This window comes from Panicum virgatum, chromosome 6N, assembly GCF_016808335.1.
Source record: "Panicum virgatum strain AP13 chromosome 6N, P.virgatum_v5, whole genome shotgun sequence".
In the NCBI taxonomy this organism is placed as follows: Eukaryota; Viridiplantae; Streptophyta; class Magnoliopsida; order Poales; family Poaceae; genus Panicum; species Panicum virgatum.
Window position 1 is genome coordinate 46563778 of NC_053150.1, and position 27704 is coordinate 46591481.

At 48.5% G+C, this 27704-nt stretch overlaps 1 long non-coding RNA gene across 3 annotated transcripts; it reads right to left on the reverse strand.

Annotated features, from left to right (window-relative positions):
- Positions 1 to 508: 508 nt before the first annotated feature.
- On the reverse strand, positions 509 to 27704 carry LOC120679319. Of its 3 annotated transcripts, none has more exons than XR_005677126.1 (4): positions 24100 to 27704; positions 23860 to 24021; positions 23580 to 23666; positions 509 to 809 (listed from the first exon to the last, which is right to left on the reverse strand). It is a non-coding gene; the product is annotated as an uncharacterized LOC120679319 (long non-coding RNA). The 3 variants fall into 3 exon arrangements; XR_005677125.1 differs by having other exon boundaries at positions 509 to 899; XR_005677128.1 differs by having other exon boundaries at positions 509 to 931.

A 27704-nucleotide genomic window follows, 5' to 3' on the forward strand; every position in this document is an offset into this window, starting at 1 on the left:
TGCATGCGCGCGCATGTGGTACCGTACGTATGCGCACCACAGCTGCATTGCGTGCCTGGCTATCAGTCGTCATTCCCAACTGGTGTACTTACGCGGGGAATGTTCACAGCAAGGGTAGGCTGTGTTTAGATTCGTAAAATGGTCGCAAAAAGAGTCACACTGTAGCACTTTTCGTTTGTTTGTGGTAATTGTTGTCCTATCATGATCTAACTAGGCTCAAAAGATTCGTCTCGTCGTGTACATCAAAACTATGCAATTAGTTTTTTTTATTTACCTGTATTTAGTGCTCCATGCATGAGGCAAAAAATTTGATGTGATAGATGAATAGTGAAGTTTGAAGAGAGAAATTTTGGAACTGCCAGTTTAGTTCCCAAAATTTCTAGAGATTCCCCCAGCACATCAAATTTTTCAACACATGCATGGAGCATTAAATGTAATTAAAAAAAACCAATGCTATGGAAACCATGTTAGTTTCTACCATTAGGACTGCCCTCATTGGACCCTTTCCCAACCTTAACGCAATGATAAATATTCAAATATATGGAATCATCTAACCTGGGCAGTGACAAGTACACGAACCTTACAAATGTATGCTGTAAATTAAAAAGTTCATCTCAGTCCATATATTCTTTTCACCCATTGAATTTACATAGCAGAGTAGCAGTGTATCATCAATTCATCATTCAAAGCAACCATGGCGAGGGAGAAGCGGGAGGGCAGCCATGTAGTTTTGACGAAGACGTCGTCCACTGCCACCGCCTTGGCGCCATCCATGGGAACCGAGAGCTTAGCGCGCAGCTACCTCACCGCTGCCACAGAAGTGAATGTTGCCATGGTCATCGTTGTCGATGTCAAGCCCAATGAGGCAATGAGGCACGTTTTGGTTAAATCAATAGAATCTGAAACACAGTGAGAGGCCTGTTTTTGGGCCCTGTAAGATCGAAAAGAAAATGGGTCTCAATATCTAAAAGCTCTTCAGTTTGGCACAAATGCAGCATGAGTGGATGACGAAAATAAATCGTCGTAAGATAAAAAAAACAAATTAAAAATTATAGGTTAATTGTACAGGGTATTCTCATAGTTCAGTTTCTAATTTGGCCATTAAATAAGAGTTAACACACCTTTGATAATATATTGTTTAAGGGAAAAAATGTACTCCATCCGTCCTGAAATGTAAGGCATCTTGAGAGTGTTTTACTGTGTCCAGATTCATAGAATGTTCAATGAATCTGGACATACAGTTTGTTAAGATTCAGAGAATGTTCAATGAATCTAGTAAAAAGCTAGGATGCCCTAGCTTTCAGGACGGAGGGAGTATCACACATGAAGGTTCATCTATCTACTTGAACCTACAGCTTGTGAATCTTTTAGCATGACCTGATCTCTATATAAACTGAATGAACCTGCGTGGAAATCAAACTGTAGTTACATATCAGGTCATTGTGTCTGTTGGGACCTCAGCTTCTTAGATACCCAAACAGGGAGCATGAACAGTATGAAAATGGCAATGAAGGTAGGCACTTAATTCTCCAGCAATAACCAGAAAATTCAACCCTTTACACTGTGGAGAGAGGGGGCTATTTATACCTTTAGCTCTCGGCCAGGTTTTCCTAAATTGCCCCCTTCCAGCTCACTTACAACCGGTTTTGGGGTAAAATTACAAGGTTAAAGGTGTACAAATCCGACCTTCTCACGTATTTAGGTGTACAAACCCGACCTTCTCATGTATTCACGTTTTACACGCACGCTTGCATCAAACGAAGGTCTCCGTTTCCTTCGAGAAGCTCCGGAGGTCACGGCCCTGAAGGTTCCGTCAACGAGCGATCGGCCGTCACCTTCGTTCCCGAAGGTGATCCCCTTACCCGAAGGTCCTGGTCTTCGAGCTTGTGCTTCTGAGTAGCCATTCGTCACCTTCGGCCGCCCGAAGGTGAGATCATTCATTCACCGAAGGTCTTGGTCTTCGAGCTTGTGCTTCTGAGTGACCATTTGTCACCTTCGGCCGCCCGAAGGTGATATCCTTCATGACACCGAAGGTTTTGGTCTTTATGCTTGTGCTTCTGAGTGACCATTTGTCACCTTCGGGTATGCTCGCCTTCCTCTCGTTGGAGCCCTGCAAATGAGTTAGGGCGCATTTCCGAGGGTGGGGGCTTGACCCAAAGGTCCAATCCCCAACAGCAGCCCCTCGAGGGCGAGGTCCGAAGCCGACGGTCCAACCCGCGTTAAAGAAGAAGATTGCGTGTAACCTTCGGGAAGCTCCCAAGGAAAAACGTCTCCCGAACCATCGGTTGCAACGGTCGTTTTTGGTTGTGCACGTGTCAGACTCCGATTGTGTCGCTTGGGCGGCCGACTCCTCGATTTTACCGTTGGTACTGTTGCTTTCCCCCCGCCTATATAAGCGGAGGGGTGGGGGGGGGGTAAAACATGTGCCCTCTCGAGCTTTGCCTACCTTCGACGCTTTCTGCTATAAAGCGCTTTTTCCGAAGGTTCCGCTTTGTGCGTGATCAAGCTGCTCGTTTTTCTCGGTGTAAGTAGGATAGCGGTTCATGGATCGCACTAAGCAAACAGCGAGGCTGATCGAAGGTTCGTTTGAACCCTTTTTTCTAATATGCCTTTCTTCGTTTTCATGTAGATATGACATTTATTAAGAGGGCGGTTCTCCGCGCAGACTCTGATCCCGTTGAGCACCCCGAAGGATCTGAGGCTTCGCGTCCGGCAGTCCAACAAGAACAGGCCAGCGGAAGTCTGTCTGGGGTTTCAGCGAGTGTTTCCGACCTGATGGGTCCTGAGAAGCGTAAGACCTTGCTCTTCGAGCCATATGTCGTCTCTCAGAGTACGATCGATTTCTATGTTTCGAAAGGATATTTTCCCGAGGGGGTGTGTCGCCCTCCTGGCCCGGAGGTTTTCCCGGTGCCTCGGACTGGAGAGGTGGTTGTTTTTAAGGATTTTTTTACCGCTGGGTTGCGCATTCCGATGAATCCTGTAGTTCCGAAGCTACTGGAGCCATTCAACATGAAGCTTCACCATTTCACCCCGAACGGGATAGCAGCGTTGTCAAAAATTTTGTGGGTTGTGAGGACGTTCAGAGGTGGGGTGTCCGTTGATGCCTTTTGTAGGCTGTTTCAGTTGCACTGTCAACCTCGGAAGGTTTTTGTGGATGATGATGATGAAGAGAGTGAGGTGCAGAATGGGTGTTGCACCTTCGTCCCTCGCAAGTCCAACAAGAAGACAGGCTTGACGAAGGTTGTGCTTGCCGCAGCCCAGAGAAACAAATGGGAGGGGAACTGGCTGGGGTACTGGTTTTATGCCAAAATCAGTTTTCTGGATCCCGAGGGTTCAAGTGAGGAGAAGTATCTGTTAGCTTCGGATATCGAGGCGTTCGATCACACTTATCAACCCTCGTACAACAAGCATGCGCCGGGCTTTAAGCCGTGTGTGGAAGCCTTCATGACAGCTTGCCAGGTTTGCGGTGGTAGAGATGTGGTGGAAGAGTTTTTGGCCGCAGGGATTTGGCCTTTGGCCGCTGGTTGGGCTCCTCGAGGGTTCGAGCGAAAGCGTTTTGCTGGGATGGAGTAGGAGGCCTCCGAAATCTTGGGGCCTTGGAACAGGAAGGAATATCTTTCCTTGGTCGAGATTTGCAAGAGGAACCTTCATTTGAACAGATGTTTGGCGGAGATGGGCGTGGAGTACGGCCTTCGGCCGTTGCCTGCGGGTGCAGTTCCGAGGATGACGCCTCTGGGCAATGTTGGCTCCGAAGTGGCGTCGAAGAAGTCCAAGGGCAAGGCTAAAAAAGAGGTGGTGGGGACTTCTGGCGAAGGTGGCGGGGGTGGTGGTCGGGGTCGCGGAAGGGGGAGGAAGCCTTCGAGCTCGAAGGCTTCGGTTGCTAGGGCCGAGAACGCTAAGAGGAAGGCGCAACACGAGGAGGTTTCTTCGGGAGATAGTGGTACGCCCTCCTTTATGGAAGAGCTCATGGGGACGGTGGGCGGGGAGATTTTAGTTCCCGAGGGGAGGCTTTTTAGATCCCGTTATGATCTTAGCGATGAGTACGAGACCATGCTTTTTGGTTCCGGCCGTCGGGTTGAGGTGGCGAGGGCACTGATTAACCTTTATTGTCCCCCGGAAGGTATAACAAAACGTCGGAGGATCCAGAGTCTCGTTAAGATTGGCGCCAAGCCTTCAGACCTTCCGAAGCCGGCTGAGCCGAGACCCACAGGGCCTGCGGCCGGTGCTCCGAAGGCTCCGGCGCCGGTGTCGGCGGCCGCCATTCCTACCCCTTCGGCTGGCGTTGAGGAGGGGGAGGTTTTGGTTGGTGAGACGCTGCTCTCTCTTAGGGGCGGAGATATCCCGGGTGGGTCCTCGGCTATAGCGAAAATGGCCTCTCATGCCATACTTCAATATAATGTTTTGGCGATTGATGACACACACAACACTTGGACTAATGTGATTGTTAAGATGACTATTCTCAGGCTTTTAGGTTCAAGTGATGACAAAGAGAAGAGTGGCATAGCAAGGCCCGAAGGGCCGCCCCTACGGGGGCCGCCCCTACACGGGTCTCAGGGCAGCGCCCTGAAAGCTCTTCGGTCCAAGGGACAAGGATTGAGGCATTTTGCTATCATCGGTTAAACCGACGTAGGGCAAAATGAACTCACCGGTGCAATCACAGAGAAGGTCTGCGGGCTAGGGTTTTACACCGGATTAACCGACGTTGAAGAAAATGCATACATCGGTGCATTGCCAGATGAAGACAAAGGAAATTCTATACACCGGTTAAACCGACGATTAGATATTGGTGAACGTCGGTGCAGTTGTCCAGAGAGTTAGTTTTATAGTAACTACACTCACCAGTTAAACCGACGTTTCTATTACATTCACCGGTTGATTACGTCGGTCGATTGAGGTAGCCGTTGAAGTATAACGGCTAGTTGGAAAATGCACTCACCGGTTAAACCGGTGATGACAAAAAGTTAAGCGTCGGATCAACCGACGTTAAGGGTTTTTGTCAGCCTTTTTCCAACAGCTAGTTTGGGGTGTGTGGGCTATATATGCCACCCCACGGCTCATTTGAAGGTGCTGGAGTTCAAGAAATTATACAAGAGCTAAAGATCATCTCCAACCACCATAGAGCTTCATTGTACATCATATAGGCTTAAGCACACTTGTTAGAGTGCTTAGTGCTTGATTAGGGATTAGTTCTTGCGAGAGCTCCCTTGAGAGAAGTCTTGCTGCGGCAAGCAAACACTTGTACTCGTCGTGTGACCCTCCTACTTGGTGTGGAGAGGTAACGACACTTTGTGCGGGGAAGGAGACCCCTCTTGGTGAGAAGCTCCGATAGTGAAGACGGTGCCGTGGTGGCGCTTCGAGATAGACGGTGGCGGTGACCTCGTCTTGGTGACTTGGTGGCACTTAGCCTTTGCTTGCCGGGTGCCTTGGTGGCCGACGCAAGACGGTGATCAAGCGAAGAGACTCGGCATCACACTTGTTCTTTGTGAGCAAGTGGCCGTGGACGTAGGGAGGGACTTTGGTGTCCTAACCGAACCACGTTAAATCGTGTGTCTTGGTGTCTTCACGGGAGTTTGCATATCCTCTCCCTTACCGCTTTACTTACCGCATTACGTTTCCGCATTTACTCTTTCTTGCTTACCTTTACTTTCCTAGTTAGTTTGATTAGGATTGGTTATAGGTTGCAAGTCTTTTGGGGTAAGTAGAGGGTAGCATAGATAAACCTAAGTCATAACTAGCATGTGTAGGACGTGTTAGGTTTATCTTATGCAAGAAGTTTGAGCCCTAGGATAGAAAAGCGATTAGCGACCCTATTCACCCCCTCCCCCTCTAGGGTCAGACACCCCGGTGATCCTTACATCGGCTCCACCTTGTGGACAACGAGCTGGAGATGCTGGAGGGGTTGAACTTCGACGAACCCGGTAAGCTTCGTTACTTTGTTTTGCGTGGGTGCTTGGTTTGTTTGAGACCTGAGGGCCCCCTTTTTGTTGTCTTTGCAGTTGTGTCTGCGTCGATGCAGCAGCTTTTGGCCGTGATGCACGGGCCTGGCACGTCCGGTATTCTCCCTCCTGAAAAGGGTAAGGCGGGGCCTGACTGCGTTTGGCTTTTGTTCAATTTGTGGTGTCCCCAAAGGTGATTTTGTGTTTGATTCAGAGTTTATTGCAGCCGTGGCAGAAACATCCACCTCCGATGCTGACTTGAGCAAGAAGCTTGCCCAGGCCAGCCGTATCTTGATGCAGAAAGCCAAGGCGGATGCGGACCTTCGGGTCAAGATCGCCACTGAGAGATTGAGTCTAGCGGACAAACTGCGGCGGGCTGAGGCAGAAGTTATTGCTCTGAAGGACGAAAACAAGCAAATGAAGGCCGAGTGTTCGAAGCTGGAGACAACTACTTCGGACAATGAGAAGGTTCTAGAGAGCCTTCGGAAGACTGTGGAAAGGGACGCGAACGAGAAGGCTGCCCTCAAGGGAAGGATCACCGAATTGGAGAAGGTTCACGCTAAAGTGGGTGAGCTCGAGCAAGTCTTCGCTGAGGTCGCTTCACGAGCCGAGGTAGTGTACCAAGAGTACAAGAAGGCTCTTGCTGCTCTCGGAGTAGAGCCTCTGCCCTTGCCTGAGCCTACCGAGGGTTCTCAGGTTATCCTTCAGCTTCTGGACTGGTTGCTGTCGGAGTTTGAGGGGCTCAGGGAGGTGATGAGCATTGCGAATATAACACGGAGTCCGTCTCCTTCGAGGGGCTTGTAGGGAACCTTCTCCGCGCCGGCGCTGTCGACCTCTCTAAGCTCGGAGGGGGCTTTCAGTACGTCCCCTACGAGGGTTTGTCCGAGGAGGTTGACAGGATTCAGGATGTCAAGATTTCATACTTCTAGCGTTTCTGGGAACCTTCGGGCAAGGTCGCTGTTCGGACCCTCGCAGCTGCTGCGACAGTGGTAAGCTTTTCTTTCGGCTGGCTCTGCGTTTTTTGGTTTTTTGCTTTCCTGTGTTAAAACTTTGTTATTTGTGCAGGAATTAAATCCTGATCAACCTTCTGGGGTCTGTGGTATGCCCGAGGCCAGCGGGTCTCCTTCGGGACGCGACGCGGACGGAACGCCGAGGGCTCAGGTGTAAAGATTAGCTTGTAGGGATTTATTTTGGGAGCTTTAGAATTTGTTTGTAAATATTCCGATGCTGCAGGACGCGAACAACTCTAAGGTATAGATGAGCTTGGAGGCTTTCAGCCTTGCTCGTCCCGGATGCAGCGTTGCAGAATACTTATGCTGGTCCGGTCGTGATTCATTGTAACCTCTTTTTCTCTTTCGTCCGAAAGTGACCTTCGCGATGCTTCTCGACGTGTATGTATTCTCGTGATTGCCTTTCCTGGGGCTTCTTATTGCGCATCCTTCGGGCTTCCTCTCTGTGTGCATTCTTCGAGATGCCTTTGTGCGGGCATCCTTCGAGATGACTATTTGAATGCATCCTTCGAGGTGCTGTACGTGTGTGTATACTTTGGGGTGTTTTGATGTGTGCATCCATCGAGGTGTCTTGTTATGTGCATCCTTCGAGGTGCTGTGTTTTGTGCATCCTTCGAGGTGCCTTGTTGTGGGATGTGCGAGGTGTCTTAAGAAAAATGTCTCCGCCCTTTCTGTTACATTCCTCCCGGAGGTTTGTTAGGTAATGTGGGACTGGGCGAGACTCGAGGATTTTATTTTTGGAGAAAAATGTCTCCCCCCTTGCCAGGGTGTTGTCCCAGGGGATCTTTTCGAAGTTTGCTATTTGCAGGGGCAAGTTCCCTTCGGTAAAAATTGGTCTGCTTTTGTTGGTTGCCGGATGTGTCCTTGGAGAAGTTGTTGTCATCAGAGGGACGCTCGTTAGGGTTGTTTTTCTTTGAAAAACGTCTCCCCCCTTCCTAATGAGTCGGCACTAATAAAAAGGGGTTTTTTCCTTTCTGGATCCTCGATAGATAATTTGTTTACTAATCGAGGCAACGCGCGGAAATTTTGTATTTTGGGGGAAAAACATCTCCCCCTTTCTTGCGCGCTGTTGTCTTCGAAGGGTTTTGTTCTTTTTGTTTCGGGTAGATCGAATGATTGGTGCCGAGGGTTCAGATGGAAAAATGTCTCCCCCTTTCTGGCATCCATCTTTCGATTCTTCCGAGGTTATTTTTGGTTCGGACCTTTTGAAAGGTCGAGGCCCTTTGGCTTTCGTTTTGCACTTTTTGTTTCTTTTGTGCCTAAGGTTTTTTGGTTCGGACCTTTTGAATGGTTGAAGCCCCTTGGCGCTTGTTTTGCTCTTTTTGTGCTTTTGTGCCGAAGGTTTTTTGGTTCGGACCTTTTGAAAGGTCGAAGCCCCTTGGCGTTCGTTTTGCACTTTTTGTTTCTTTTATGCCGAAGGTTTTTTGGTTCGGACCTTTTGAAAGGTCGGAGCCCCCTTTGCGTTTGTTTTGCACTTTTTGTGCCTTTTGTGCCGAAGGTTTTTTTGGTTCGGACCTTTTGAAAGGTCGAAGCCCCTTGGCATTCGTTTTGCACTTATTGTGCTTTTTGTGCCGAAGGTTTTTTGGTTCGGACCTTTTTAAAGGTCGAAGCCCCTTGGCATTCGTTTTGCACTTATTGTGCTTTTTGTACCGAAGGTTTTTTGGTTCGGACCTTTTGAAAGGTCGAAGCCCCTTGGCGTTCGTTTTGCACTTTTTGTGCCGAAGGTTTTTTAGTTCGGACCTTTTGAAAGGTTGAAGCCCCTTAGCGTTCGTTTTGCTAAATATGCAAAGTTTGCGGATTCTGCATGCTTTGCTAACTTACTGTCTTATGCAGCATGTAGATGCTGGCCGAAGCTTGCCATTTGGGCTGCTTAGGCGAAGGTGACAGTTTGTTAGGGGGGAATTCATTGCCATTTGGGATGCTCTTTTTCACGACCTTCTTGTCCCTCCACTTCGTGGTTTTTTGTTGATACTTTTCTAGGTTTTCCGAGGCTTGTAGGATGTCTAGCTCCATGAGGTCTTTGTCATTCGAGGGGATGGCCTCAACTTGGTGGGTGACCCTTAGGCTTCAGTTTTTAAGTTCCTCCGGTGTCATATCTTCGGCACCGTAGAGTAGCCTGAATGGGGTGAACTTGGTTGCTCTTGATTCTGAGGTGTTGTGGGACCAGATGACCTTCGGGAGTTCATCGGCCCATTGGCCCTTTTTCTGATCAAACAGGCACTTTTTGATGCTGCCGAAGATGATGCCGTTGGCTCTTTCGACGGCCCCGTTGGATTGCTGGTGGTACACCGAGGAAAATATTACCTTCGTGCCCACACTGTAACAGAATTCTCTGAATAGCTGTGAATCAAATTGTTTGCCGTTATCGATAGTGATCTCCCTTGGGACCCCGAACCTGCAAATGATGTTCTGCCAGAAGAATTTTCTGATTGTTTCTGATGTGATGTTGATGAGTGGCTTGGCCTCGATCCACTTTGTGAATTACTCAACAGCAACTGCTGCGTACTTGTAATTGCCCTGAGCTGTGGGCAGAGGTCCTACTAGGTCAATTCCCATCTTTGGAGAGGCCAGATCGGAGGTATCAGCTGAGTTGACTCCGAAGGTTTAGAGGACTTCGGGCCCATCATTTGGCATGCTTGGCATGTTTTCACTATGTGCTGAGCGTCCTTCAGCACCGTTGGCCAGAAGAATCCTTGCCTAAAGGCTTTGGAGACAAGTTTATCCTGTGTTCGGCTAGGCGGCGACTAGGCGGCGCCCAGGCGCGCCTAATCGCTAGTCGAAGGCCGTTGCCTCGCCTAGGGGCATTGTCGGACCTGTAGGCGCCAGGCGGTGCGAAGGCGCGCGAAGGATTCCCCCGGGCGAAAAAATTGGCCCCCAGGGCGAGCGCGCGAAGGATTCCCGCGCGGAAGCGGATAGCGTGGTCGCGCGCATCTGGGCTCAACGGCGCCGGTGGGGTGGAGGAGCGCCTGGCGGTGGTTGCTGGTGGGGGAGGAACATTGGACGGGCTCGACATCGGGCGGCGGCGGTGGCAGTGGAAGTGGCAGGCGCAGCTGGGAAGAGACGAGCGGTGGTGGAGGCGGCAGCGTGGAGGCCGGCGAAAGAGCGGAAGGTGCGGCGTCGGAGAAACAGGGAGGGAGGAAGTCGTCGTGCGGTGGGTGAGGAGGAGCGGCTGGATGGATAAGGTGAGAGGGGTGGATAAGGTGGGCTGCTAGGCTTTTTTGATGGGCCTTCTTTAACTTTAGGTCCATAGATCTCTTATTTTTTTTCTTTTATTTAAGGTAATTTAAGGTAATACATATATATGTGTATAAAAATTAAAACGCCTACAAAGATGCCTAGGAGCGCCTAGGCGCGATTACTCCCGACTAGGCGCTAGGCAGTGGGTCACCGCCTAGATTCTGCCTAGCGCCTAGCTGAACATTGAGTTTATCTGAAGCCAATGTAGGATCCACAAAACTCGGAGTGAATTTCCTTGAGGAGCTCGATTCCTTCGGTTGTCGAGATGCACTTTAACTATGGGCTGGTGACGCCTGACTTGAACAACTCTCCCTCGGAGATGATATAGCCCCTCGCTCTCTGGAACATTTTCTTTTCCTCTCTCTTATTTGGCAGCTCGATGTTTCCCCGAAGGTACTCTATTATAGGTGTTCTCCAATCTTCGGCTGAGATGACTGAAACTTGTTTTTCTTTTTTCGGCTTAACCGAAGGTTCTATGATTTCTTCAAAAAATACATCCGAGGGTAATTGTTCCTTTCTAGATGTTGCTTTTGCCAATTTGTTAGCTTCGTCGTTCATATACGTCGGGATATGGACGATGTCGAAGCCCTTGAAATGCTTCTCCATGGCTCTGACGGCATCGAGGTACTCGATGAGTTCTGGTTTTCTTGCCTCTGCGTCTTTTTCAATGTGGTCTCTGACAACCTTCGAATCTGTTCTGACTATGAAGTTTTGATGGCCGAGGGCTTTCATTTTGCAAAGGCCCATGAGCAAAGCTTCATACTCGGTGTTGTTGTTGGTTGTTGTTGGTTGATGATTCGAGGTTGCCGAATCTTAGGCACGCCGCATATCTTGTTTTTGCTCACGAAGGAGATTCTATGATTGCAGCAATACCCGCTCCTTCGTTGCACCAGGCCCCGTCATAGTGCACGATCCAGGTTTCAGCCGAAGGTTCCTCCTTGAAGATTGGGGATGTCCAATCGGCAATGAAGTCTGCCAATACTTGTGATTTGATGGCTGTTCTTCTCTCGAAGTCTATGTAGAACTCAGAGAGCTCCGAAGCCCATTTAGCAATTCTGACTGAGGCCTCTCTGTTGTTGAACAAGTCATGCAGAGGTTGATCTGTAACTACGATTATCTTGTGAGCTTCGAAATAGTGTCGAAGCTTCCGGGCAGACATGACTACAGCATATGCAATTTTCTCTAGCTCTGAGTACAGGAGCTTCGAGCATGCAAGAGCTTCGGATACGAAGTAAACAGGTAGCTGCTTCTTCTTTCCCTCGATTTCTCTCTCGAGCACGAGCGCTGCACTGACAACAGAGTAGGATGCCGCAATGTACAAGAGCAACACATCATTCGGGTCAGGTGAGGTCATTTTGACCATGTTCTGGAGATGGTTTCTTGAGTGCTTGAAGGGCTTCGCTTTGCTCGAGGCCCCACTCGAATTTGTTTGCATTGCGAAGGACCTTAAAGAATGGTAGGCTTCGGTCAGCAGAGCGAGGGATAAATCTGTTTAGGGTTGCTATCCGCCCTGTGAGCTTCTGTACGTCCCTGATAGACTTTGGCTCCTCCATGTTCCAGAGAGCTTTTACTTTGTCAGGATTTGCTTCGATGCCTTTGGTGGACACGAGGCATCCAAGCACCTTTCCTTTGTAAACTCCAAAGATGCACTTGTTGGGGTTTAAGGACAGCCCTACTTTTCTTAGGCTTGCGAAGGTTTCAGCCAGGTCTGCCACATGGTTACTTCTTATTGAATTGGTTACTACAATATCATCAACGTAAGCCAGGACATTTCTTCCGAGTTGGTGCTCCAGGACCACCGAAGACATTCTTGAAAAAGACTGTCCTGCATTTTTCAATCCTTCGGGCATCCTCACGAAGCAGTAGGTGCCGAAGGGGGTTATGAAACTTTTTTTTCTTCGTCTTCTTTCCTCATCCAAATCTGATGGTATCCGGAGAAACAATCCAGCAGAGACATGAGTTGACTGTTTGCCGCATCATCGATGACTGTCGATTCTTGGCAGCGGGAAGTCATCCTTCGGGCAGGCTTTATTGAGGTCAGTGAAATCGATGCACATGCGCCACTTGCCATTCTTCTTTTTGACCGGCACAGTGTTTGCCAGCCATGTTGGGTATTTGACTTCTCGAATAACATTTGCATCTAGCAGTCTCTGGACTTCGGCCTTGACTGCTGCGACTTTTTCATCTGCCATTTTGCGAAGCTTATGCTTGTTTGGCTTGATGTTTGGGTTGATGTCCAAGCGATGCTCAATGATATCTCTGCTGATGCCCCGTAGGTCACTGGCGGACCATGCAAAAACATTTTGATTCTTGCGGAGGAACTCAAGAAGCTCTTTTTTTCCTCGTGCTCGAGGGTTGCATTGATGGTTACCATTTTGTCGGGTAGATGTACGTCAAGGGGGACCTTCTTGACTCCGTAGTCTTCGTCGAAGGTTGCTTTCTCATGGTCTCTCTGCTGCTCTTTGAAGGTAGCAGACTTGGATTCAGTCCGAAGGTTGTGGATATTTTTCTGGCCTGGGGTGTATCCCCACTCTATGTCCCGCGCAAGCTGCTGGTCCCCGCGGACGGTGATGACCCCCGCGGGAGCTGGAATCTTCATGCACAAGTACAATTGATGAACGATAGCTAGCTTCGAACTTGTTGATTGTCCCCCTTCCTAGGATTGCGCGGTATGGGTAGGGCATCTCTACCACATCGAAGGTGATGTGCTCTGTTCTTGTGTTGGCCGTGTCTCCGAAGGACACAGCGAGCGACAATTTGCCGATTGCGTTCACTCTCTTTCCTCCGAAGCCCATTAAAGGGATATCCGAAGGCTGAAGCAGGCTTCGGTCGATGCCCATTTTGTCGAAGGTGTCGGAAAAATGATGTCTGCAGAGCTGCCAGTGTCAACCAGTATCTTGCCAATCCTCCAGCCCTGAATGTTTGCCTCGATGACAAGAGCATCTGTGTGTGGGTAGCTGATGAGGTTGACATCTTCTTCGGAGAAGGTGATCGGAGAGTGTGACCACTGGGTTCTCTTGGTTGGACCTTCGGAGACGATGCAATGGACTTGCCTGAAGTAGTCTCTGCGTTGTCTCTTATTTTCGAAGTCCAGGGTGGATCCTCCGGAGATGGGCATGATCATCCCGAAGGTTGGTAGTGCCGTGGGTTGGCCATTTGTGGTTTGGTTTTCTTGTTTTGGTGGGTGGGCTGGGGGTGGTGGTAGCTGCTCTTGTGTTGGTTGAGCTTGGGTGGTGGGTTGACTGGGTTGTGTTTGCGGGTTTGGCTGCGGCTGCTAGTTGTGGTTGTAGATGTAGTTGAACATGGGTGGGCGGTATGCTTCGGTAAATGGGGGGGGTGGAACAAACGAAAGTTGTGTGTACTGTATATGAAGAGTAGATTGTGGAGTCTGAGGCCATGTAGTGTGCCCAACTAGCTTGGCTTTTTTCTCGGACTCCATTCTGTCAAGGGTTTTCTTCTTCTCCGAGCTTTTAGCTGGTTTGTTCTGTGGTCGGAGTCAGACCCGTGGAAGTGACAAAAGAATTTTTTGGGCTCACGCGAAGGTCCACGACCTCGGCCCCTTCCTCTGCCGCGACCTCTGCCCCGTGCTCCGGACGAAGGTTGCTTGTCATTTGAGTGTTGAGGTTCCGACACTGGTGGTATCATGAAGGGATCGAAGGTTAATTGTTCCTCATCATCTTGTGAGGGTTCCACAGGTAAAATGAGTTGCTGAGCTGGCTGTTTCTCTTGCTGCCATGTTTGCTGATTGTATTTTTCCTCCTGACGCATGATTCTTCTTTGCTCTACCCTTCTGCGGTGGTCAGCGTCTGACTTCGCGTATTTTTCTGCTTCTGTGTAGAACTCCTCCAGGGTCCTCGGGGGCTCTCTTGTGAGATGAGAAGCAAGCTGGCCAGGCAGGAGACCTTCGATGCATTTCTCGATCGCATCTTTCTCTGGGAAGTTTGGGATTTGAGCCTTCTTCTGAACGAACCTCCGGAAATAGTCATAGAGAGGCTCACGGTCGTGCTGTGGGCACTTGAAATCTTTCATAGTATTGTTATTTAGCCTTCTGAATCCCTGGAAGTCCTGGAGGAGCCTTCATTTCAGCTAGTACCAGTTATTGATTGATTGTGGGGGAAGGTATGAGTACCAGTTGGCCACAGAACCTTCGCAAGCCATGACGAAGGACTTGGCCATGGTTGAGTCGTCACCTCCGGCCGAAGCGATGGTTGCTTCGTAGGACATAAGGAACTGGATTGGATCAGTTGTTGCATTGTACTTGGGGAGCTGTGTAGGCTTGTAGCTGAGCGGCCATGAAGTTCGCTGCAGAGCAACTGAGAGTGGCGAGGTCGGGTCATATGGGAGGTTGACCGGTGGTGGCCTTCGGTCTTCATTGTGAGCGAAGGTTGTCTGGTGGATGATGCGGTTTTCTTGTTGGACGGAACCTTCGGGCATTTCTTGGTATGTCCTCTACAAATTCTCAACTTCCGCCTCCATTTCTGCTAGTTTGCGCCTGGCCTCGGCTAGCTTGTTTGCCTGGTCCAGTGCCCTCTTTTTGGTGGCGAGCTGAGCTTCGATGTTCCTTTTCTTTATATTCAAGGGCCTTGAGCTTGAGTGCTGTTTCTGTGAGCTCCGAGGATTGGTTTTGATGAGCTTCGGTGTTTTCGGTGTCATCAACCAGATCTCCATGAAGAACAGCTTCATTGTTTATGTCTTCAATTCGTGTGTTGGCTTCTTCGTGCTGCTCGTGCTGCTCAGTGGTGTTGCTTGTGGTGCCGGCGGAGGCTTTTTTCTTCGCTGGGCCATCGAATGTTGTTTTTCGAGCTGGAACAGTGGGCGCCGCTGTTGGGACCTCAGCTTCTTAGATACCCAAACAGAGAGCATGAACAGTATGAAAATGGCAATGAAGGTAGGCACTTAATTCTCCAGCAATAACCAAAAAATTCAACCCTTTACACTGTGGAGAGAGGGGGCTATTTATACCTCTAGCCCTCGGCTAGGTTTTCCTAAATTGCCCCCTTCCAACTCATTTACAGCTCACTTACAATCGGTTTTGGGGTAAAATTACAAGGTTAAAGGTGTACAAATCCGACCTTCTCACGTATTCAGGTGTACAAACCCGACCTTCTCACGTATTCACGTTTTACACGCACGCTTGCATCAAACGAAGGTCTCCGTTTCCTTCGAGAAGCTCCGGAGGTCACGGGCTCACGGCCCTGAAGGTTCCGTCAACGAGCGATCGGCCGTCACCTTCATTCCCGAAGGCGATCCCCTTACCCAAAGGTCCTGGTCTTCGAGCTTGTGCTTCTGAGTAGCCATTCGTCACCTTCGGCCGCCCGAAGGTGAGATCATTCATTCACCGAAGGTCTTGGTCTTCGAGCTTGTGCTTCTGAGTAACCATTTGTCACCTTCGGCCGCCCGAAGGTGATATCCTTCATGACACCGAAGGTTTTGGTCTTTATGCTTGTGCTTCTGAGTGACCATTTGTCACCTTCGGGTATGCTCGCTTTCCTCTCGTTGGAGCCCTGCAAACGAGTTAGGGAGCATTTCCGAGGGTGGGAGCTTGACCCGAAGGTCCAATCCCCAACAGTGTCTGCCCTGCTATTGCACAACTACTGTGGGGCTAGAACCGAAACCATGCAAATTCTTGTGAGTGGTAGTTTATCTACAACAAAGATCTTGCTATCCAAGCTAGCTTCAGAGTATATCCTCTAATATAACCCAGGTTGCTTAATAGTATGTAAGAACTTGGAATTTTCTTTCTTGTCCTAAGTCAATGTAATGTTAGATTATTAGTTCAGATTTCTACACAGTCTATACAATGTTTACTTGTAACACCCCTAGTGTTAGTGAGCGCTAATCATGAGCTTAAATTTGCTAATTAGGAGTTTAATCTTGTCTTTAGTGTTAATCGAGTTCGCGCGGTAAACATCGATTTAGCCGTGTTCGAGCATGTTTTTCTCTCTAATCCGAGCTCCAAATCAACTTTCGCCCAAAAGCAAAGTTGTAGATCTTCTCTTCCTCTACAACTTTTATTTTGGCCAAATTTCATGTTTCTATATGAAAATTTGAGTTTTGAGTGGTCAAAGTTGAGTCAAAAATCGGTCAAAAGGATCACTGTTGATTCCCTGTTCGTCACTGTGCTCGGCGCCCATACCGCGACCGACCGCCGGCGACTCCACGCGTCACACGCGCCGACGATCCTCGCCCTCCGCGCTGCGTCCCCCTTATCCGCTCGCGATCCTGGATGCTTCTTGTCACAGAACAGTCCAAATAATACTGATCAAGTGCACTAATTAACCATTTAACTTAATCCTCCGCTACTGCACTTCACCAGTACACTCAGACTGCCTGCTTTAACCAGGATCGATTGCACAGGAACTCTCGCCAGAATACGAGCACAGGTGATTACAAGCAACAAAAGTTTTCAAACAAACTTACAACCAAAGTTAAACAAAAGTCCCCAAATTAATTTACAATAAAGTTTTATAAGCCAGAGTTACATTTCGAATTCAGAGTTCAAACGCAGCGGAAAATACAAACAGGTTTGAAACAAGCTTCCAAATACAGTACGATAAATAACGTTGATGACCGAAAGACGAACTTCACATCTTGCCCACTGATGTGAGGCTCACCTGCCTTCACTTCACGGAGAAGACGGAACCCACTCGACCGTCCAACTTGGAGGAAGAGGCTGACCACTCCAGGACGCATTGATTTCCTCGAAGTCTTCCGGAATACAACCTGCTCGGAAGGGTTACAACCAAACCCTGAGTATTCTAATACTCAGCAAGGCTTACCCGTCTATGGGTATACTTAGCCCATTACCTAGACATGCACAGCTCTTTGGCTCTGGGTTATTTTGCCGAAAAGCTACTAAAACTGGATCCTTACTTTCAATATTTTAGCTCCAATTGTGTTGATATCTAGAAACTAGGTTTGCCTAATTCTTTAGAGCACACATGGTTAATCATATTATCTTTTCAAGAATATCAACAAAAGTCCAACTTTTCTCTTTCTGTCCTTTGAATCCATACTACGATGTGACGCATTGACCAAGGCTCTCCTATCCGCGAGTCACGGCGAATCGATCCGATTTAACCTTGCAAGGTGGACCTAACTCACACGACACATGTAAGCCCCGTCGGGCCATGCGTCAACTGTTTCCACATTACCACGGCATTTGAACTACGCCTGCTAAAACCCAGGTGATGGGCCCCTCGCAGTGAACTCCCGGAGAACCCGGAGGCGGCATCCTATCCAACACCCGCCAACTCCCATGCCCAGCGTAGCATGACGGAATTCAAATCACCGCTGTAAAGTGGTACACAGCTCACCGGTTTCGACTACCTCCTACTTCCGGTATGTGGTTAGTACTGTTCAATCCTCAGTCAAAGGGCCAACAACGGAACGGTCCTCAATCGACACAGGCGGAGACTCAACTTTCTTTATGCAAATATCATGTCCAACTTTCCCTCCGCCCGGTCTCCAATTTCCTTCTCATTGCCTTATTTTTGACAACACTGCCTGAAGTAACAACCCTATATCTCGCGGGTGATAGGAAATCACCCGTCTTCTACCGAGTTTACTTAATCCTAGCAGTGCTAGCGATACCTACCCTAGTAAGGACACTGGGTATTCAAGCTTATGCATCTATGGTTCCAATCAATTCCTTGAACGTAATTGCACCATACTTTAAATATAACATGGAGTAATTAAAATAAGGGATATGCTCCGGGGCTTGCCTTGCAGGTCAGCGGGGTTAGTGCTTCTTCGGGAGCGTGCTTGACTGCGTCCTCCTGCTGTTCTCCCGCTTGCGGCTCCTGGACCGGCTCAGCAACCAGCTCGTAAGCCGCTTCGTTCGTGACGTCTACACGTATGAAAAGATACCATGCAGGAGTTACAACGGTGCAAGGTACTTAGGAGGCAATGCAATACGAGTAAAAGAAGATATGACTGGCAATCCATTAACGAATAATCATGAAGAACTAGCGATAAAGGGAACGACTTGGTGTTGCTTGGCAGGTTTAATTTCTGACTGAGCTTAGCCTGAAGTGTTTCCTTTCAACAACACTACTTAAACTTGCATTAAGAAGGCTAGGTACACCACAAACAAAGAGAAGCATTAAGGCATTGCTTAGCCATGGTGAAAATAAAGAAAGACTAAAACTAGGAACTAGCTAAACACAAAAACTTAATAAACCGCAACGAGCTAGTATCACAACTTTTCTATCATGAAACACTACTGATAAGGAGTGCATAAATAACTTACCAACATTTATTGACATATAAAAGTATTTACTTTAACTCTAGAAAAGGAAATCAAACAACAATAGATCCACAAAGATACACATAGGCCCTGCACCTGGAAATTTTTCAGTGGACTACACATACAAAGAATAATCTACTGAATAAATTTCATAATTTTTAGAGCAACCGAACAACCGGTATTAAATAAACTAGATTAAATACAACCCGAATTTTTGCAAGGGCAAAAGTGACATTTCCCACGCACAAGTATTTTTCTTTTGAAGATCTCGATTTTAGAAACCTAACAAAATTTGGTTTGCATTTTTTTGATTTTTCTATGATTTTTAATTGAATTTAGAAGTTCACAGCAACAATTGAAAACAAAACTAGATATTGCAGATGGGTCCCTGAAACTTTTGCAATCAAGCAATCGGGTCCCTGGCCGGACAAAACAGAGGAGGCGGCGCTGGGAGGGCGGCGCCGGCGGTCGCCGCCGACGAGGGGGAAGGAGGGGAATAGCTCGGGGAGGTCGAGAGCGATGTTGTGGTGGGTCGAATCGGCTTGGGGACGGCCGGACGCGGCTTGCCCGCGGCGAGCAGGGGCGGGCGGCGGCGGTTTACGCTGGCGGCGGCGCTCCGGTGACCGTGGGTGGCCGGCGTCGGGTCGAGGAGCTTCCTTGGCTCGAGGGGGGGCTCGGGGCGGTTTAGTTCGGGCCGAGAGTGGGCGGAGCAGGGGCGGCGGCGCCCATGGCGCGGCGGCTTGCGGCGGCGTTCTGGTCGGCGCAGAAGGCGGCGGCCGCGGGGTGAGGCGGCACGGTGGCTAGAGCAGCAGAGCGGGGCCAGGGCGCGCGACAGCGCTGCGGGGGCCCGCACAGAGGCGTCCTGCGGCGTGCGCGCGGCGACAGCGGGCGGGCACGGCGGCGCGACGGCTCCCCGGCGGCGGTGGCGCGAGATTCGGCCAGGGAAGTGGTCGGGAAGGAATAGGGGCGCGCAAAGAAGCTCACCGTAGACTCGGTTGGAGCGGAGGGAGGCCGGAAGGGGGTCGTCGACGGCGAGGGCGAGACTTCTACGGAGACGGCGATGGTGGACGGCGGCGCAGGGGTCGATTCGGCCCAGCAGAGGGTCGCTCGAGCTCGGAAAAGGGGCGGAGGAGACGCGGGGTGATGTGCGGCGGCTCTAGGTGGCTTGTTGCGCGAAGAACGGCGGCGGAGGACGGCCAGAGGACGCCGGCGACGGCCTGCTCATGCTCGGCTCGGCTGCGTGCTCCACAGGGGTGAGGAAAGGGGAACGGGGAGGCGAAAACGGGCACGACTCCGTGCGGATAAGGACGGTGCGTGAGCACGACGGGCGAGGTTCGTCGGCGCGACGCGTGGACACGGACGTCGAAGAGCGGCGACGGCTCCGGCGGCGTGTCGAGCGACGAGCAGAGGAGGATATGTAGCAATGGCATTTCTGTAAATAGCTCAAAGTTTCATATTCCAGTTTGTAAATTTAGTTTTTCTCCTTGTTCTTGGCCTCAAATGAAAAACTTTTGAGCACGAAAGTTGTTCAAAATTTTGAGATCTCCAACTTTTGTTTCAGGCACTTTTTCATTTGAACTAAGGTTTGAAAGATAAAATTTCAAAACTTGGGTGCATTTGAAAATGTCCTAATCAAAGCAAAACTAAAGATTTTCTTTAAATTTCGTGCTGAAACTTGAATTTTGGCCAAAATAAAAGTTGTAGAGAAAAAGAAGGTCTACAGCTTTCGTTTTGGGCGAAAATTGATTTGAAGCCCGGATCAGTGACAAAAACGAGATCGAACATCGCTAAGCAGATGTTTACTCTGCGAACGTGATTAGTGCTGACGACGCGGTTAGAACACGATTAACGATTAAACACGATATTACTGCCAAAACTAACACCGGGGTGTTACACTTCTCGTCCCCGTCCCCTTCTTCTTCCTCGAGTTCAAGTCGAGCAGAGCGAGCAGAGACCGCCGCCGGCGTTGCTCCGGCCGCCCCTCACCGTCCCACCTCATTCCCTCGTGCCCAGAGCCGCGCGACCTCACCCCGCACCCACTTCGCATCTCCCTGAGCTCGGCCGCGCCCAAACCCGGCCGAATCGGCTTGTGACGCCGCGGCCGCCATTGCCGATCACGCTAGAGCTCCGCCCCTCTCGTCGATCTCCCATCTCCGGCCATCCTTAGCTCAAATCGAGGGCACGGTGAGCATCCTCATGCTATCCTCTCCCTCCCCGACCTCTCTCCCGCCCGATTTCGGCGCTACCGCCGCCGGGAACACGCCGCGCCGCCGTGGGCGCTCTGCGCTGCCGCGCGAGCACACCGCGGGCCGCCTTGCACGGGGCCCGCAAGCCGCTGTCGCGCGCCCCGAGGCCGCCGGGCTCCCTTGGCCGTGAGGCTGCTCCGTCCGCCGCCGATCGGCGTTCCCTGCTGGTGGGGAACGCCGCGCCGCCGCCCATGCCTGCGTGCGCCATCGCCCTGCCCCGCGCGCGCCCCCGCATCCCTACTCCGCCCTGGCCGCGGGCCAGCGGCCGCCGGCGAGGCACGCCGCCGCCGCGGGATGTCCTGGCCGCGCGCCGGCCATGGCGCGGGCAAAAACAGGGGAGGGCTGGGAGCTGGGCTCCCACTGACATGTGGGGCCCGGCTGTCTGCCCATTTTTTTAGTTTTTAGTTTTTGTTTTGTTTTCCGAAATTGTTTAATTCGGCTGCAATTTCAGAAATGCATAACAAATTCTACAAAAATGCAAAAATGTAAACTAATTTTTTTTACGTTTCTTAAATCAAGATCTTCAGAGGAAAAATAGTCATGCAGGTGAAATGTCACTTTTACCCCTGCAAAAATTATGGTTTGCGTTTAACCTAGTTTATTTTGTATCGGTTGTTCTGTTTGTCTAACAATCCTGAAAATTTTATGGTAACCTACTCCTTGCATGTGTAGTCCACTGTAAAATTTTCAGGTACATAGCCTATGTGCATATTCGTGGATCTATTGTTGTTCAGTTTATTTTGCTAGGGCTAAAATAAATGTTTTCGGCCATCAATAAATGTTGGAAATTTTATGTGGCATGCTTTATCAAAATTATGTTGTGTTGATAAATTCTTGTTGCTAGATCATATCTGCAAGTTGGGTACTTGCTTTTAATTTGTTTCTAGCTAGGCTCTTTTCTTTTATAAGTGTGGTAATTAATTCTTTCATGCATGTGTTTTTGCAACAAAACAAGCCCCTGGTTAATTTGATCCATGTTGTTCTAGGGTTGTATTTAATCCTTCGAAGCGAGTTTAGTAACTTTTGCTTGATAGGAAGCACTTCAGGCTAAAAGGCATTAGAATCAAAGCTTGTACGTCAGTTCTAAACCATTTCCGTCGTAACCCTAGTTGTGAGGTTGCTCCGTAGACGCTTTTGGAGTTTGGTCCATGCCTTTCATTGTGTGTAGTGCATTGCATCATTTCATGAGTCTTATGAATGGCATATTTTATTCGTATAGACGCTGAAACCGAAGTCGCCTACGAGCTGATTGCCGAGCCGATCCAGGAGCCTTCCGCAGGAGAACCGCAGCTAGGAGAAGTCATTGATCAAACTCCCGAAGAAGCCACTAACCCTGCTGACCTGCAAGGCAAGCCCCGGAGCATAACCCTTAATTTCAGTATTCAATATTATTATTTAAGTATTGTGCATTACATTGTTAGGAGTTGTATGGAACCCTAGTATGCATGTTTCTCCCTAGGTACCTCTGAGTTTTTACTAGTATGCAGGTGTCATTAGAAATGCTTTGCTAAGTAGGAACTCGGTAGAAGTCGAGTGATTTTCTGTCACTCGCAAGATATATGTCTTGTTACTTATGGAAATGTTACTAGAGAATGAATTAATGAGGAAAGAAAATGGAGACCGGGCGGAGGAAAGTTGGACATGGCTATGGAATAAAGGAAAGTTGAGTCTCCGCATGTGTCGATTGAGGACCGTTCCGTTGTTGGCCTTTTGACTGAGGATTGAACAGTACTAACCACATGCCGGGAGTAGGAGGTAGTCGAAACCGGTAAGCTAATTACCTAAATTGCGTTGGAATCTGATTCTCGACCTGCGGTGCTGGGTAGGGATGACGAATGAGGTAGTCGTCCACGAGTTCACCGGGTGTTCGTCGTGTGGGGCTCCTCATTTGGGTGCTGGCGGGCTTGATTCAGGCTTCATGGTAATCATGGGAACGGTTGCTCGGTGTGACCAGTCGGGGTCGCACTTGGCGTGTGAGTTAGGTCCACCTTGCAAGGTTAAATCGGATCGATTCGCCGTGACTCGCGGATATGAGAGCATTGGTCAATGTGTCGCATCGTAGTAAGGATTGAAAGGACAGAAAGAGAAAAGATGGTTTTATGTTGATGTTCTTGAAAAGATAATATGATCAACCATGTATGCTCTAGAGAACTAGGCAAACCTAGTTTCTAGCTATAAACACAATTGGAGCTAAAATATTGAACGTAAGGATCCATTATTAGTAGCTTTTCAGCAAAATAACTTCAGAGCCAAAGAGCTGTGCATGTCTAGATAATGGGCTAAGTATACCCATAGACGGGTAAGTCTTGCTGAGTATTAGAGTACTCAGGGTTTTGGTTGCAACCCTTCTGAGCAGAATGTGTTTCGGAAGACTTCGAGAAAGTCTGTGTGTCTTGGATTGGTTAGCCTCTTCCTCCGGGTTGGACTGTCGAGTGGGTTCCGTCTTCTCCGTGAAGTGCAGTCAGGTGAGCCTCACATCAGTGGGCAAGATGTGAAGCTCGTCTTTTATCATCGATGTTATCTACCGTATTGTATTTTCGAAGCTTGTTTCAAACTTGTTGTGATTTCCGCTGTGTTTGAACTCTGATATTTGAAATGTAACCCCGGCTGGTAAAACTTTATTGTAAATTAATTTGGAGACTTTTGTTTAACTCTAGTTGTAAGTTAAGTTTGAAAAATTTTGTTGCTTGTAATCACCTGTGCTCGTCTTTTGGCAAGAGTTCCTGTGTAATCGATCCTGGTTATAGTAGGCAGTCTGGGTGTACTGGTGGAGTGCAGTATCTAAGGATTAAACTTAAATTGTTGATTAGTGCACTTGATCGGTATTATTTGGACTGTTATGTGACATTACTCCTCCATCTCGTATGCACAGAACATTCAGTACCAAGTACTCATTGCTTACATTGCTTTGCTCGAGGGATTCTATATTGTCTTGCAGACAAGTGATTACCCATTCAGAAGCTATCATCTTTAGTTCACTTGGCTCTAGCTGTGAGGAAAGAGACCAGAGAAAGATAAGTGAGTCAAAAAAAGCAAACGTTAGATTCATCTGTTAAAAGACTTTTGGAAAGCAGAGGCAGTACTAAACAAAAGCCTCTACAGCATAAATACATGTTGTTTTTTCATTAGGTAAAAGAGAAAATAACAATTTGTCAAAGATTGCAAAAACAAGCTGCACCCACCCCTATTGAATTTAGTGGTTCCTTCAATCTCTCGCTCCCCTGGCTAAGAAAAGAGATATATATAATCTGATAAAATGTGACAGTCCAAGTAGGCTCCTCGTGCTTCTTCCTCTTCTTCAGATCTGGCTCCTTCGTCCCCTTCCCTCGGTGGTGGTTCCTCTGCTGCAGGCCGAGGCCACCGTCAAGCAAATTTGGATAACATGACAATGAAGGCTAGGTAGGATGCATCTAGACATATACCTGCAGCGGTGGTGCCGTCCGGCGTCCGGCGTCCGGCGCGGTGAAGGTAGTGAGCTCTTGCCGCAGACCCATTTGCGTGCCTCGACGTGGTCGACATTGGATCCCGCTCGGCGGAGGAACGAAGAGCAGTAAGTAAGCGAAGCAATAAATAAATTACAGGCGAAAGAAAGTTGAAGCCGCAGGCTTCCTCGGTGGAATCTTCCCTCCATGGTCATCGGTCTCCATGGCATCCAATCTCAAGGGAACTGCGGCGGGCAAGGGCACCTGAGGCGGCGGTGGGGCGGGATCTATCTATGGCCACCGCGCCCGCCGCGCCGTTCTTCACCGTGACGGCCGAGGTCGCGTCCACCGAGCGGCCACTTCGGAGGCGAAAGGACGCGGAGCACGCGGTGGTGTGGCTGATGCGGTGGGATGGGCTCGTCGTCGCGGCTAGGGTTTCGTGACTGCCGCCCCGCCGGTTTCCCCACGCTGATCGAGAGTCGAGAGGGGAGAATAATGTTTCCAATCGAAATAAAAAAAATACGGCCAGAAACTGGAATCGAACCGTGGCCGCATGCCGCGAGCAAGCGTGGGGGCTCGGGGCGTGGGTGCGGGAGGGAAGGATGAAGATGACACACACAATCGTGACCCTTGGATGATGAGTGAGTGAGGAGAGAGAAGAATAAAAGTAAATCTGGATGGTCTATTTTAATGATGTTGTTTTCTTAGGTACACTTTTTGGGGTGGATAGAGTGTCGACTTCTCAGTAGGGGACAATATTTGGTGTGGATCTAAGAAAGAAAATGTTGGTACATTAGTAGGGTAGATACAAAGAATACTTTTAACGCAACACAAAGAAACTATCCTCCCCTAACCCACGCTGCCATATCCCAGGCCATCTCAAGTCACACAACTGAATTAAGAGCAGTTATGTATAAGAATGCTCACCAGCATTCAAATTCCAAACAGGCATGCTTCTACAGTCAGATTACTTGCTTAATAGACTTAACACAGTCCTGTCACTGCTGCATATTACTGATCGAATGAAATCAGCTAAGAGCCTAGGAATGGAACATATGATGCTTGAATCTGCATCAACTGAACTTCCTAAAACACGGCACATACTTCCCTAATTGATCATATTCAGAAAACCAATCAAGAGCCCCTGCATGAGGGTTTGTAAGCATAGTCCCTAAAGTCTCAGACTTTCAGTAAAGAAGAGTAGCGCACAACACTAACAGGTAGAGGGAGTTACCTAGAAAAAAGCTCCAGCAAGTTGGGTGCTAATAGCCTCTCACCAACTATGCATAACATAAATCACAACCTCAGATGAAACTGTAAACTAGCTTATCCAACCAAACACAAAACAAGGTAATGGCACTGACAAATCCCAGGCCATCTCAAGCCACACAACTGGATTAAGAGCAATCATGAAAAGAAAGCAGAAGACTGCTCACCAGCATTCAAATTTCAAACAGGCATGCTTCTACAGTAGTACTTGCTTAATAGAACATACAAACTCTTATAAATACACCATTAGGCGCGCGAGTTGTTCACCGGCTCCATGTGTTCTTCGCAAATCATGTTTACCTTTCCGTTTACATACTCGCGCAAGTTGTTCACCGGCTCCCCATGTGTTCTTCTCAAATCATGTTTACCTTTCTGTTTTTTTTTTTTTTTGCGAACACCTTTCCGTTTTATCATGCAGTACTGTGTACTAATATGCAGTATGCTATCGCATTCGATGAGAAACAAGAGATTTTTTTAAGGTGCTTAGAGTTAATGTGAGCTCTCCATTTTCTCAAATTCGATGATCTAAAGACGGGAGGAGCTAGGTGGGAGGAACCTAAATTGTGGAACCGGAACCGGCTGAAAGCAAATTAATGGGAGCACTACTGGAAACCCCAAATTTGCCGAGTGTTTCGGCTTTGGCCGAGTGCCAGAACACGGGCACTCGGCAAAGATGTGGTTTGCTGAGTGCCAGGCCACGAGCACTCGGCAAACATCTGCCACACGGCATGCCCGAGCTTTACCGAGTGCCGGCCGTCGGCAACGAATGGCACTCGGCAAACTGTCCCCTTTGCCGAGTGCTGGCTCGGCGGCACTCGGCAAAGCCAGCACACGTGCCCAGCACGCGCGCCCGCCGTGCGCCGCCCGTTAGTGGGGCTGATGGCGTCAAGTCTTTGTCGAGTGCCACCACCTGGCACTCGGCAAAGGGGGCAGTTTGCCGAGTGCCTTCACTTGACACTCGGCAAAAGAGTAATTTTGCCGAGTGCCTCGAGCCTGGCTCTCGGCAAATTTTCTTTTGCCGAGTGCTGGAGCTTAGGTACTCGGCAAAATTGGGTAAAAAAAAATTTTTGGCCTTCAAAATTTTTTGGTCTCTAGTTAAATTTGATAATTTAATCCCTAATAACATAAAAAACTTTTATTGATTGGTTTACTATTTTCTGTTAATTTTTTGTTTGCGGGGAATAATCATTCGAAGTTAATATTAAATTAGAAGTGGTTCGAAATTTCAAAATCAATGAATGGAAATTTGATATTTATGTACCAGAATCAAAACTGATGTCTTATGCGCGAAAGAACTTAAAAGTTGAAGCATCTTTATCAGGAAACTTGATCACAAGCGTGCGCACGGACGTTCGGAAAAAAACCAAAAATAGCATGCAATGTCTGAAAATCATGGGAATTGTGCAAAACTCTTGGTTTCATGCGAGGATAGAGTGGAAAAAAATTGACAGTGTTTCGGACACGTGACAATGTACGCCGCTCACAAGCCGGAGAACCTCCGAAGAAGTTTCGGAGAGATGTGTAGTATCCGGTTGGATTTGTGGTTGAAATGAAAGTCGCATATGATTTTTAATGTGAAACTTTTTATATAGAGAAATAACAACAAAACATGTGTCTTGTGAAAATTTGGTTAATTTTTGAATTTGTTATCTATATATTAAATTATTTTTGGCACATATTGAAAATCATTCTATTTAGTTTTAAGTTGATCTTTAAACGCATGAAATAATAGGGTTTTTTTGCATGAAATCATGAACCATAATTTGTTGTTTTATTTTGGCAAATTATTTAGTTGGTAGTCACTAAATTTTTTATACATACCTCATCAAAACGAATGTTGATATAAATTCAATTCGACTTTAGAAAGACATGAAATAATAGGTTTTCTTGCATAAAATCTTGAAACTTGAAATTAAAATTATGTTAATTTGAAATTAAAAGTTATGCATGAAATAATATGTTTTTACATTATGTTAATTTCAGTATCATTGCTTTTGGAACTCAGTTAAAATAAATAGTTGCCGAGTGCCACCTGGTCCGGCACTCGGCAAAGAAATGAATCAAATATTTTAAAAACCCTTTGCCGAGTGCCGCGATCTGGCACTCGGCATAGGCGTAGTTTGCCGAGTGCCGCCGATCTGGCACTCGGCATAGGCGTAGTTTGCCGAGTGCCGCCGATCTGGCACTCGGCATAGGCGTAGTTTGCCGAGTGCCGCCGATCTGGCACTCGGCATAGCCATAGTTTGCCGAGTGCCGGATCCGGGCACACGGCAAATAACGGGGATAACCCCCCCCTCCGGCGCCCGACCCTTAACTCATTTCTTCATCCATGCGCC